Genomic DNA, 12,080 nt, shown 5'->3' on the forward strand with positions numbered 1-12,080 from the left:
AGTGATGAGTGAGTAGTGATATGTGGATAAAAATGTGGCATCCGTAGAGTTTCTCCCCTGCGCCGGCGCTGTGGCGGTCCCAAGGCCAAGCAGAGAGTCACCCAGCGGGGGGAGTAAACCTTTCAGTCCCGTCTGTCAGTCTATCAGCCCGACTGCAGTACATCAACCAGACACTGGTGCGCGCACTGCAGCTTCTACTCCGTCCAACTCCCACCATCCCTCTCCATCTCCCAGAGTCAAGCTCACCAAAAAGAGGCACAAGAAAACCGGAACACAGCCCACCTTGCCCTCAAAATAAAAGCATGAGATTTGTCACTTAAAAACCAAACCAAAAAAGAAAAAAAAAAAAAAATTCACAACATATTGGGGAAATTGATTCATTTTAAGTATTTTTGATTGATGACTGTTGCTGTAAGGCAAAACATGGACTTCTATCAGCTACCAAATATTCTTGCAGTGTATTTCTGGCATTCCCATCTGATACAAAGCAGGAAAAAAATGTTTACTGAAATTGAATCAATTTGACATTAAAAATGGAGTTTAACTCTATCAGTAAAATATGTAACACATTATTATACATCATTCACTCACTTTTTTTTTTTTCGAGAGAGAGAGAGGTTGCACAATATTAGCGCACAGCATTTTTTGATTTGAATGTAATATAACCTGGGAAATGCAAGACAGAAAAATGAATGTAGGATTGCTTAAATCCAATACTTAAACATATTCTTCATTTTCCCTTTGGTCTACTGTGGTACTTGACAGTGCACTCCAGATTTGACTATATTTCTGTTGCTTACCAGTTTGCACATAGGACTGATTTATTGACCTCAATTAATTATTTTGCATGATTGTATTTGTAATTTTGCCTATTTCAAATATCTTGCTTTCTTTTATATCATTTTATTTATCCATACAACCAGTCATTTGTGTGTTCATTTCATTTTATATTAGCCGTAATATCTCACAATAATGCTTCCTGTGGGGCACTTCATAAACTCTGTTTTCTATTAAGGGCACTGTTTGTCAACAAGGACTTTATTTTGAAAGTGGTAACCAGAAGTTGTGCTTTTTTCCTGTTGTAGCTCGCTTGACTCTGGCCATCCAGCAGAGCTCCTCAGAGCAGCAGCCACTACCATATTCACAGACTCCGGCTCTCTCAGTTCCTGTTTCCGCCGCAGCCTTTCCACCCGATTTTTGGAGCGACAAACCCCGGCTGCTACTGCACCAGATCCAGCCTCTGCACCCCCGGCCGGATGCCATTGGAAGTCGGTGTGACATGTGAAGGTAGGGAATATAATTTCACCCTGCTGCATGGCGGTATTGTATGAGACAGCAAGCCGCGGCTCAGCCCTCAGTATATCCCCGTTACATCCCGGCCTGTTGACTGCGTCGCTGCTGATATCATGGTGACTAAATAGCGGTCACGGTAGGTAGGAATGTCTGGTCCCGTTACAGCGTCCGCTCTACCCGGATATGTGCTCTGCTTCAGAGGGGTAGTCCGTACAAGTGTCTCGGTGCTCTGCAACAAACAGACCCGCGTCCTCTTTTGTGGCATATTTGCGCTGAAAGCACCGGGCATGTTCAAAACAATTTGCGTTACAGTGTTGCCGCGTAACGAGTGGGCTAGTTAGCCCGAGACCTGGACCACTGTGTCACCGGGACCGAGCAGGTTGAATGAAAGCGAGCTGAACCCGTTTCCGGAGGATATTTTTTTTACAGCCTTCCAGCTAAAGCTATCAACAATGCTAAAAGCTTGTAGCCTATAAGCTAGCTTTATGTGTATGTGTGCTCCGTTTTGTCGTGAGCTATCTGTTAACCACAGGAACACACACACAGTTCTGGCTGCTAAATGACAGTGAAATTCATTCGACTTCCACCACTGTAAACACAGACTGCAATATGTAGGCACATGACATGGTGTTTGACAAGTGTGGTTATTCCTCCGGGGTCTGTGCTCCTTTGGCTTTTATGTATGGCGAACAGACAAAGCAACTGACTGTGCTTCAGCCTCATTGCACGGCCAGTGCCAGAAATTGCCTTTTTATAATCACCATGGCCCGGCGTTTGTTTGTTTTCACTATCTAGTGGTATGGTTAATGTGTAATAAATAAGTCTTTTGATATATGGTTATGTAATAAAACTGCTCAGCCCGGGCCGTGCTTCATCTTTTGTTTCCAAACCTGACACTGGGACAGATACTCTGAAAGATAGAGGGAGCCTGCAGGGTGATATCTATTCTCCATAATATATTCCCTATTCATTCTCTCTCTCTCTCTCTCTCTCTCTCTCTCTCTCTCTCTCTCTCTCTCTCTCTCTCTCTATCACCCACTCTCTCAGGGATTGGGAGGTGATTCAACTATTTACCAAACACACTTTACAAAGCAGATGATGACATAGATGGCAGCACCTACGCAGGCACACACTAATATACAGTGTGGCTTTGTGTTTAGTGAAACTCAATTAAACAGAGCCTGGCACCAACACTGGCAGGGCTTGGTGTCCGATTATCACCAGAGGCACCCTTGAAAGGATATATGCCCTCACAGTATTCTCCAAATAGCATCTGATACGTGTTCTCATCACAATGCAAACTCTAAGTCCATGGCTGGCCATGATATTGTCATGATCCCAGAGTTTAGTGTGAGCCTCTTTTAATCTTCTTTAATATGACAGCTTCAGTGGGAAAGGAGTGTAATATCTTATTGCTTTCTCATGAAATTGATTTGCGATATGAGCCTGTGAGTTTTTATTTTTTTAACTCGGCTGTAGTATTTCATATCACTTAATGATGCCAACTAATATCACAAAGCGTTTTTCAGCCCAGTGATGTGCATAGTGATTTTTCTCTTTTCACATGACAGTATGCTGTTTGACGGTAAATGATTAGCTCATAGTGTCATAATAAATTGTGTCACAATTATCCTGAAGTTTCGATCCATTTGCAGCCAACATCCGATGTGCATACATTTGAATTCTGGCTGCTGACAATGGAGAAACTCAACACCTATGGACAACTAATGCATCATTAATGTTATCTAATAAAGTCAGCCTTGGTAACTGGAAGCAGATTGATTGAGTTAGTTGCCCTGATCCATTCATGAATAAGTAAACAGCCATATATATTATGGTGACAGTTAGACAGCAATTTATGCCATGGCAAGCCAACTCCTTCCTGGATCCCAGTGGCTGCAACTGAGCTGCTTCAACGAGGCGCCTTTCCGAAAAAGAATCATTATGAACTGTCAGGGGCCAATTATTTTACGTAAAGCAAAGTGACTCATGCTTTGGCTACATCTTGTTCTGGTCCTTGCTTTCCCATTTTTGGAAGGCATAGGCATAGCTATGGGAACAGCTAAATATATCAGCCAAGGCCAGATAATATGTATGCAGTAGATCAGTTCACTTAATGCTGTGCTGTCACAATTGTCACTTAATATGTTAGAAGATTTTTTTTACCAATGGCTACCCTTATTCTTTTGTTTGTACTTGTTGAATGGGTTGCAGCGGAGAAATGTTGCATTCGCTACCATGTACTGTAGCTAATGTAACACATGAGTCACGACACTGATTCTATTAAATAGGAGAATGTGATTTCCAGGGAAGTAGTCTACTCTTTTATTGGAGCTGATCTGTCTCTTCCCACTCCCTACTCTCTCTCTCTCTTTCCCTCTCTTTCCCTCTCTTTCCCTCTCTCTCCCTCTCTCTGCCCTTTGTGCTTCCACCCTCTGTGCTACATGTCTGTCTTCATTTTTGACTAATGAGTTCATTAAACATATTAGTGTTGCTCTGCCAATGAGGTTAGATGCGGTGCAGTGAGCAAAAATGGGCGGTGACTCATGTCACAGTTTTATCTGTATTTAACGCCAAGCACAAATGTCACATGGCAAGCGCCATTTCTGCCTTTGATTTAGTTTAGCCAGCCACTGCCAAGTGTTTTTTTTTTTTTACTTCATATAGCAGTTGGATTTGTTTTTCATTTCAACTCTGTCTGCAATACCAGGCTGTCACCTGCGCAGCGAGCACCTCTGTTTGCATGAAAAAGCATTCTAATTTCAAGCATCACAGTGCTTTGGCTCAATGTACAGTCAGTGTGTGTATAATGCTTGATATTGGCTTTAGTGTGTGCTGTGTATACATCCCCTTTTTGCACCCCTGTTGTCCCAGATATATCCTTTTTCTCTGAGAACAACAGACAGATGAGAAGAAAAGACTGAATAGAACCATGGAGGAAACAAACTGTGTTTTGAAGACATGTTCCCAGTTTTTGGGCCTCATGCTTCATACACAAAGAACTGTGAAGTGGAGAGGGCTATGCAAGACAGAGCAATGCTTGTAGCAAGCTACAGTAACAATGCTGCCAAAAGGGGAAGGCTCATCTGGTAGCATTGTTTTGTTGGTATTGTTAATCTCTGTGCAGGGTATTGCTGTTCCCCAATTCCAGATGACAATGTACTGTAAATAGAGCAGAAGCTGTTGAGACGAAGCTTTGGTTTTCCTGTTCCTGCTTTATGGACATGAAGGACAGAAAATATGCGGCTATACAGACACACATAGATTTGTGTATATTTTGTTTTGTCTGTCAAGGAAAGAACAAGATAAAAATCTGGTTCGTATCTAGGCAGTGTATTGATATTATATTGATATCGTGATATGAGACTAGGCCTAGGCCTACATATCGTCTGGAATTATAAATACAGTAAAGGGATGCGGTTTTCTGGACTGTTGTAGCTGTTGTGCTAAATCATCATAATCACATTACTGATGATGGCTTATCAAAAATCGCTTGTGTAAATTTCTACAGCCATTATAATATTGCCACAATATTGATACTGAAATATCACTGTTCAGTCACTGAAAGTCAACAAGTTGAATCATTAGTCAGACTTCTGTAGTCAACTCAAAAAAGGGAGTCAACAAGTCATGTGGCCCGAAAGCAGACACAATCTCTTAAAAATACACTGAGAATATACTGCAGTAGGGAATGGGGAAAAAATTATGTTTTTATATCCTAACTGTTACATGCACAGTTAATTGGATTAATTAACCGGAAAATTGTGGCGGCCAGTACTGAAGCCACTCTGCCCATAATCAACATGAAAACACGTCACACCCAAGAGTGCGACATCAAGACACACATACAGTACCACATGAAAGTTGATGCTGTCCATTGAGCTGGTGGCGGAAAAATGAGGACCACTATCCAACGCTGGCCAAAGCAGCCAAACTGATACAGTGCATCATTGGAGTGGGGTGGGGGGAGAGTCGATTTGTCATATTGAAAGGCCAACTCTGAGTCGACTCTGGAAATTGTAATTTGAGTACATCCCTAATATTTCATTTTGTCCATAGTGCCCAATCCTAGTTTATATAGGTGGTTCAACAAACATTCTCTGTATGTCCAGTTTTGGCATTTGGCTGGCATTTTTGATGTGAGGCTGGCATTTGTTGTTCGTTCTCTGTCCCCTCTCTACCCCGTGGGCTTTTGAAGACACCAGCAAAGAGATGGGAAATGATTATGAGCCTGTTATGATGCTCAGCACATAGTGGAGAATCCTTTAGATGTCTGGTGCCTTAGTTAGGGGCTGCAGAGTTGAGAGACTGATTGCCACACCGTGTGCAGCAACATACCTGTAGCCTCTATTTTCTCCTGTACTTGCAGAATGCACCCATTCGAAAGGGCAGTTTCTGTACGAAAAAGCCCTCTCTGCCATCACTCTTTCCCTGCTCTCATCCTGCCGGAGGGCCATTATTATCTGTATTGTAAGACAGAGTGTCTGTCTAGTGATCGTACGAGCCAATCACAGGGCGAGTGTGGGGCAGGTTTCCATGGAGAAAAGCGGGCCGGGCCGCGAGGCTGGAGGAGCTCAGCTTGAGCAGGCTAGCCTGATCCAGTCTGATAGCATTCTCCGGCAGCTGGGAGAGAAAAGGCCCCAGCAGGCCTGCCCTGCCGTCTGCCTGTCTAAATGTCTCGCTGCTTGTCTACCTGTCTTACTCAGCCAAATGTCTAAAGACTATGAAAAGGAATCCAGTCAGACAAGCACAAAAGGAGCTGGGCCCAACAGCCATGCAGCATCCAATTGTATTTGTGTAGGGACTCTATCTAGATCACATAAGGCCTTAGCCGCAGCTGTTTTGGCTGTGTTGGGGGTTGTGAGGGAATATGTGTGTGTGTGTATGTGTGTGTGTCTGCTTGTCTGTGATTGTGCTCTATCCCTGTTGCTGTTGTGGTGGTGACCAGTCACAGATCCTGACCTGGCCTTCCCTTCAGAGTGTGCTGTCCTAGCTCTGTTTGGCCCTGCAGGGAGACTGCCCAGCCTGCAGTACACTAAGATCTGAGAACGTGTGTGTGTGTGTGTGTGTGTGTTCACTTTTGCACTTGCTTTTGCAGTATCTCAGGGTTTGCCACTGTTGCAGTCTGAGCCAGGAAGTGGGTCTTACGACATTTCTGCTCGGCGCAACAGAGCCATCCAGAAATAGGCATGTACCCTTTTACATGCAGTGCTGAAAATCTCTCCTTCCTCTTTCTTTTTCTCATTTTCAGTAGAAAGCACTTAACTGTCCCTTGCTGCATAGCCTCTTGTGTACTTTTGCATTTATTTGTGTGTGTGTGTCCCTGTGTTTTTTTTTTTTTTTTTTTTTTTTAGTGTGTCTGTGTGTGCTTTGTGTTAGCGGGAGCAGGATGCAGCGAAACCCAGTGGTGCCTCTTATGCATGAGGAACTGAATGCACATGGGCATGACACACTGAGAATTTTTAGCTCATCAGAACTTGCTGAGGGACTCACTGTAGGCTGGCCGACAGGGACGGGACAAAAACAGCTCCAGCCCGTCCCTGACACCCCCCCCCCCCCCCACTCCCCCACCTCCCCCCCGCAAAGTCTCCTGGTGCTCAGTGCCTGTGGCCCATGAAACAGCCTTGCTAGTCCCTCTGAGTCCACAGCCAAAGCCAGGATCAGAGCAGGGATGGAGGACTGGAGGGATTCAGGGACGTCGCTCAGAATTCTTGGCTGTCTGACAAAGGGTGTCCCCCCATGGTGTGTAAACGTAATACAGTATCTAAACCACACGGTTCTCTGATGGGGGGCCTTTACAAGCAAGTGGGCGTCCGAAAACACTAACCCTCGACACCACAACCTCCACCTCCACTTCACATATGCGCACTCTCGGGGCCCCTGGATGGATTGGGACAGAGATGTGGAGTGAAGAGGAGGCAGATGGGTACAGAGTGGGAATGAGGAGAGAGTGAGAGAGGTAGTAATTGGGACAGCTGTGCAGCCCGAGGCACAAGCAGATCAACCCCCTCCACCCCTCACCGTCCCAAAAAAAAAAAAATTGAGACCCAGATGCTGGTCATTAGGATCATGGTGACAATAGCCCAAATCCACTCTGTGGCCCGAACGCAGAAACCCAGACACACAGGCGCACATAGAAACAGAAAGACACAAGACTATGAACTCTGCTGACAGAATGGGTGCATTTCCCACACTTTGGTAAAGAGGTTGTGTGACAGGCTTGCCTCTGTGTGTGGGTTTGTGGATATTATTCTGTTTTCAGCAGGAAGCCCAAACTCCCAGCAGTCACTGCACCTCTATCTAGATACATGAAGAGTAGTGAATGGCCTCTATTTAGCCAGTGGTACCTGATCCAGTGCTGGGCAAGGTTGGATGTATCTGTGCGTAACTAGCACAGTGGACCAGCGAGGGTTCAACCCCCAGGCCCCCAGAGAGAGGGAGCTGGACCTTGATGAAAGACCTGCATTATCCTTCTCCCGGGCGGGGTGCTGTTTAGGTCACTGTGGTGCCAGTCCTGCTTCCTGGGGGGGTGAGAGTTTGTTTGCCACTGCAGGGGAGAGTGTTTGAGGGGCTTTTCGGTGATACAGTATTGATCCCTGAGGGGTAAATTCATCTTGTTGACCTCCACTGTGAGGTCACTGTGGGGTCAGCTACACAGCAGAGCCCCTGGAGCTGGAAGGAATCCAGTGTCTCTCTTCCCGCTAAGCCATCCTGCTGCCTCTGCCAAGTTCACAGGAGGTGAGGTGGTTTATGTGCATGTGTCCATCGACATATCTATGTAAGAGTTCAGCGTTAGTGTGTGTGTAGGGTGTGTTGCTGATAGTTGGCATTGTGGGGCGGCAGCTGAGAGGATTCTGAGCGATCGGAGAGGATTGGCCTGATTGGATTTCCATCGCGGGAGTTCTGTCACCTGGCGCAGCATGGTGCTCTGGAATGCAGCAGGATAGCAATCAGACAGCAGTCAGACGGCACACTGTGAAGACCTGCACCACACTGTCGGCACATACACTTACTATACAGAAACATACAGAAAATAAGGAACACCTTCCACCTTCCCCCTTTTTACATGAACCAGCTTGGTCTGTTGAGATTATCAAGCGGGTCTCAGAGGATTGCTGAAATTCATTCTTGGAAATGTAGGAAATCACTAAGTAAAGTGGAATTAGACAAGGAACGTTTGAACTGAAAGATAAAATACAACATGTAATTGCAGAGGAACTGCTAGAATCCACTGAACATCACAATTTCATAATATTTAACAGTATCCAAGGTTGGAGGTTTCCTTTTAAGGTCTCCTTTTCTTCAGACATGTCTCCCCATCGTAGCTGAAGAGGATTTATTTGAGTACATCAAGATGGGATCAGGGTTTTCATCTGTATTCATCTGGTCAGTCATTTAATGGCCAGATCAATGGGTCTATAGAAAGAGCTAGTATTCCTTGTATTTTTGTCTCACACATGCAGCAGACAAGCAGTTTGGGACTCTGAGTGCCACACAGCTAGGTAGGCAAAATATCATATCAGCATTATTTTGACAAATATTGCAGCTGTGATATAAAGAATACTTTAAGGTTGAATTAACTTTATAGATGCGACTTGAAACACTTCCCGGAGTTACACTTTGGAAGAGTCTGCTAATTTCTCCCATCGGGCCTTCTGCTGATGTCCGATCTCTTGTTGCTTAATGGTATTTCTGGGCATTAGGGAGTTGCGTGTGCCAGAAACTTCTCATTCTCAATACTTCAGTTATTGATTGTGTTGTAAAAACAAATTCATAACACACAGTATGCTGCCTTTGCATTATAGATATTGTATTTTTCATATTGCAGTATCAGTTTGAATTTTCACTCCTACTGTAGTGCAGGTTGCAGGTGTTTCTAGGTGGCAGGGGCAGTCTGTACAAGTCAAATGCATGTCTTAATAATTTGCAGTACTTTGAAAAATAGCTCCGTCCTGATTGGGATTTTTAATCAAAAGAAAGTGACTTGATCAGTCATCTCCGCATAATTGAAATAACATGGTAAAGTACAGTTTCTGCTGTGGTCAACAATAACAGCAATGTTGAGCCATGCCAGTCAGCATGAAACCTGCAAGAGTAGTTATTTCCATCAGCTGAGGATTTTTCTTCTGGTGGCTTTATGGTCTGAGACCCACGCCATGTACATTTGATGTTCAGTTTATAATTTTTCTTTTGTTTTCTTGATGTGGAACAAAATGTGTTTTAATCTGACTCATGATCTCACAATCTTTGCCACCACGTGCCATCCACCAGATGCTCCCATTTTCCCTGTGAATTGACACTATATGTTATCTAATGTGGAAGTGCTTAAAAATAATTTTTAAAAATGCTGACATCTTTCTATGATTTATCTGCTGTAGGGTATAGTTTGGAAGTGTGGACTACCTGAGTATAGTGTCCTCTGTGTTGCAGTGGCACCACTTAAACCATCTTTCTTCAAGACATAATCTGCTCTCAGCACAGAGCCGGTGCCTGATACAGTGGAGGCTAAAGTGTTCTCCGGTGTCTCTGAGGCATCAGTCAGACATATCTCCCGCTTACCCGCTTGCATCTGGGGAGGAGCAGTGATTTGGCCAAAGTAGGCCCAAAATTCTCAGCCTCTTTAGCCAAGATATACTAACTGAGAGAGAGAGAGTGATAAGAATGAAAGAGGGATAAAAAGAAAGCAACATTGAGTGTGAGAGGCAGGAAGATAGAGTGATTTTTTTTTCATCATTCTGGGATTTGGGAAGTGCAGTTCTCTTTGATGCTTTTTCTTGAGGGTGCATAGTTCCAGGAAAGGCAATACTACGAAATTCACTTTTCCTCTTGTGCTGTCTCACCCCACTCCCTCCATGTTTCTCTGCCTCCCTAGCTCGCACTTGTGCCTTTGTCAGTGTGTTTCTTAATTCCTGTTTTTCTGTCATCTTGTGTAACCAACAAAAGCCACAGTGGTGAAAACCTTGTTTTTCCCTGAGCTTGCTCTTGGGGGCTGGCTGGGCAAGGCTGTGTACCCTGCAGGGCCTAATATCTCCAAACTCACCCCCCACTGCCCCTCCTGCTCCTAGCACCTATCACCTAATTACAGTAACATGTCCTGGTGCCTCCACAAGCTTGTTGACGCCCCTTGATCCTCACCCAGAATTTGTCGGAGTGGCAGCGCTGGCGTTCATCCATGGCAGAGCCCTTGGCGATCCCAGCATGAGACCATTTCCATCTGATGTACCCACCACGTAGTCCCCGGGGGCGTCACATTACACAGTGTCACCTTCTCCCCTTCCTCTCTTTTCATGTTGGCATGATACCATACTCCACTGCTCCCACCCTACCCATTGCCAGTGCCATCAAGGCAGAAGGGACTTTCGAGACCTGGTTGGAGGGCCCATTCCTCAGTTTTAGCTCTGGTTTGGGAGAGCGATAACGACATGCCAGTCAGATGTAAGAGGCCCTAATAGGACTCAACAAGATGACAGAGCAGTCTGAGGCCCATTATACTCTTGGAGCTCTGGGAGAGAGAGAGGAAGAGAGCAACTGATTGACCATGTAGTCTACTAAAAGGAGGTGAAAAGTTCCCCATGGAAACAGCAGTGAAGGGAGGTGAAAGGACTGTATGGCAGAATGGAGATGGTGGAATATTCTTTCTCTCTCACCTAGACCTGTTGTCGATGAGACTGGCTGAGATACACGTCCACTGGGTGGGGATGTCCTTGTGTGACGCCAACCACATTAACAGGTTTGCAAATATGCAGCTGTAAAATAAAAAAAAAAATAAGAAGAAATTAGAAAATATGTGTGACAGCCAGCTACAAAAACAGAAAACAGCCTTCTCCAGCTTGGTTTGTACTTTTCTTTGATCTGGCGACAACAGCAAAGAATTGCAGTTGGCACATCAACTCAGTGATGAGCGTTAAACACACAGCAAGGGCTTTACTTCCTCTCTTTGATTTGTGGAGTAAATGAAGGATTATTATAGATTAATCCACTGTCATGGTTGTCCTCCAGCTCTTGATATTTACACACAAAAAAACCCTAAAAAATAACCACACACCCACCTGAACTGCGGCGTCATTAGCGTCTGATGGATGTAAGGCTCAACCTTGGACGGCACACTCATCATCATTCCACATGGCGCTGTGTAGAGAAGACCTCATTTGAGTGTCATAGTGGCATGCCATAGTTTTTGCTGCGTAGTATACCCTGTAGGCATTTGAGAGCTAATTGCATGTGTGTTATTGAAATGCTCGTCCTGATGAATGAGGAGGTCTTAACAGCGTGGAGAGGGTCAGGCCTGGCCATGGTCAAGCGGTCCCCTTCAACTGTAAGCTTACCCTTCCATTTAAAAGCTGACCCATCTGCTTGGTTTGAATAACAAAACGCCTTCCCTACTCTGCCTCTTTTTGTCCGTAGTGGTATCATCCGCCTCGCTCACTCTTTGCTCTCCTCTGGCAATTGGCGCCCTAATTGAGGCACTCTTGAGCCATGTTTATCACCGTGGCAACGTTGCCCTGCAGATAATCATTGTCTTGCGGATTAACATAACAACAGAGGAGAGGCTTTGCTTTAATTCCACTAACACTGGACCAAGCTCCTTTGTGTTGGCTCGCCTGCCGGGCTTGTCTTAACTAGGATTAGGAGCATGGGCTGCCAGTGCCCACCAGGCCTACAGAGTGCATTCACAATCCCCCTCCCCACTCCCCCTCTGCATCTTTCCTCAGGTGAAGCCCCTGCATCGCCCCTGCATATGTGCTGTCTTTTCCTTCCAAGAAAAGACAGCACATATGCCATAAAAC

The 12,080-nt window shown here is 45.0% G+C and overlaps 1 protein-coding gene across 1 annotated transcript in view; it reads left to right on the forward strand.

Annotated features, from left to right (window-relative positions):
* Positions 1-1,085: 1,085 nt before the first annotated feature.
* Positions 1,086-12,080, forward strand: part of fut8b (fucosyltransferase 8b (alpha (1,6) fucosyltransferase)) — an 87,570-nt gene continuing 76,575 nt past the window's right edge. Inside the window, exon 1 of the mRNA XM_030047414.1 lies at positions 1,086-1,287. The gene's annotated coding sequence lies outside the window, so the exon portion shown is untranslated. The remainder of the gene's footprint in view (positions 1,288-12,080) is intronic.

This window comes from Myripristis murdjan, chromosome 24 (genome assembly GCF_902150065.1).
Source record: "Myripristis murdjan chromosome 24, fMyrMur1.1, whole genome shotgun sequence".
NCBI classification, from domain to species: Eukaryota; Metazoa; Chordata; class Actinopteri; order Holocentriformes; family Holocentridae; genus Myripristis; species Myripristis murdjan.